The sequence below is a fragment of the Giraffa tippelskirchi genome, chromosome 2 (genome assembly GCF_054371585.1).
Source record: "Giraffa tippelskirchi isolate mGirTip1 chromosome 2, T2T-mGirTip1v1.2.pri, whole genome shotgun sequence".
Lineage (NCBI taxonomy): Eukaryota > Metazoa > Chordata > Mammalia > Artiodactyla > Giraffidae > Giraffa > Giraffa tippelskirchi.
The window spans coordinates 222,162,421-222,164,248 of record NC_137276.1 but is presented as its reverse complement, the minus strand read 5'-3'; the positions used below and the strand labels follow the sequence as shown (position 1 = coordinate 222,164,248).

General features: G+C 53.7%; 1 pseudogene; it reads right to left on the bottom strand.

The window, feature by feature from the left end:
• Positions 1–428: 428 nt before the first annotated feature.
• Positions 429–1,298, bottom strand: LOC145539643 (F-box only protein 27 pseudogene; annotated as a pseudogene).
• Between the last annotated feature and the right edge of the window lie 530 nt (positions 1,299–1,828).

Sequence of the window (1,828 nt, the reverse complement as noted above, 5' to 3'; positions counted from 1 at the left end):
AGAAGGTTAGAGACTGGAATTACTCAGCCAGAGGGATGAGCTTCTGGCTCAGACATGAGGAGAGGGTTTCTTGGAGGTGATCAATGAAGCCTCTGCAGCAGAAACAGAAGACAAGGGCAGAGGGCACTGGGGCCGAACCAGAGGGGCCTGGCATTGCAGGGGCGGTGAGGAGCCCTCACCATTTCCTTGTTTTCACCCGTGTGTCTCCACTCCATAGAACAGGGGCTGCGTTCAGTCGGTAACCCTGATGCAAGAACGTTCTTCTCGTAGTTTCTCGTAGAATTTAAAGACAGGGCCCAGTAGGACCCCTGATTCTACCCCGGAGAGATCCCAGGATGCCAGAAGCTACAAGCTCGTGATTATTGAGCTGGTCTGGCCGATGGTCCCAGCTCCCGGAAGGCACGGTCAGGTTGTCTTACAGGGACAGCCTAGGGACGGATCCGTACGATGACACTGGATTGAGGCCTACAGACTCCACACTGCTCAGGCCACGAATCATAGCCCTCGACACTGTGGTCAAACAACACAAAGCGGACGCCCTTCTTGATGTTCGTGAACGCATGCATGATCCGAAAGGAGAAACTGCCTGTCCGCGGCCGGACGGGAAAACGTTTATGGAAGAAATAATGCAAGCTGGCATAGTTGGCATCTAGAAGCTTGACGACTAGCTGATACATCCGGTCACTGCCTTGTTGTTCTGTCCAGCGGCGACAGACAGAAATCCAAATCTTTCCACTATCCAGGAGTTCCCGCCACAGACCCTCCTCCTCCAGGTCCAAAATTTCTCCCTTATACCAACATCTGTAGGCAGGACTGTAGCTCGTCTCCCCAGAAGTCTTCAGCCTGACCCCCAAGTCTTCCTCTTCCTCCCAGCCATCGCTACCGCTCAGCATCATACAGTTCCAGAGGTCTTCGCCCGTGGGGTTCGCGGTGAGCTTGCGTCCTATGGGTCTGAGCTCGCAGAAGCGACCCAGGATGCAGGGCCCGGGGTCGTCAGCAGGGGGCAGGCAGGTGCGGATGACGGGCCACAGGTCGGGATGTTTCCAGGGCAGCATGCTCCGCCACAGGTCCCAGCCGTCCACCACTTCTCGCCAGCGCCGGCACACCCGGCGGCAGTGCCGGAGCAGCGTGTTTGGGGGCAGGTAGCTCAGCACCTTCCGGAGCATCTCGATGGGCAGTTGGTTCGGGCCCGGAGCCTCCTGTGGTTCGCGGTGCGGAGCTGGGATGCTGGCGAGCAGGCCCCAGGAGGTTGAGGCGTCCATGGTCTCCTCGCCAGGCCCCGCGGCTGCTGCCTGCATCTCAGCCAGTGTTCCTCATCAGTGGGCCTTCACCTTGCCTCACCTCCTGATTTTTATATTTTTGATGATCAGTGATGTCGAGAACATTTTCATATACCCAATGACCATTGGTATGTTTTCTTTGGGGAAATGTCTATTCAGGTCCTTTGCTTATGTTTAAATTGGATTTTTTTGAAGATTTTGTTTTGTTTTTTGCTATTTTGTGCTTTGAGTTCCTTATGTTATACATTTTGGATATTAACCTTTATCTATATGGTTTACAAATATTTCCTTCTATCTCTAGATTGCCTTTTCACTTTGTGGATTATTTCCTGAGGGTTTCCCAGGTGGTGCTAGTGGTAAAGAAATTGTCTGACAATGCAGAAGATGTAAGAGAGGTGAGTTCAGTCCGTGGTTTGGGAAGTTCCCCTGGAGGAGGGCATGGCAACCCTCTCCAGTATTCTTGCCTGGAGAATCCCATGGACAGAGGAGCCTGGCGGGCCACAGTCCATGGGGTGGCAGAGTTGGACACGACTGAAGCAACTTAGCGT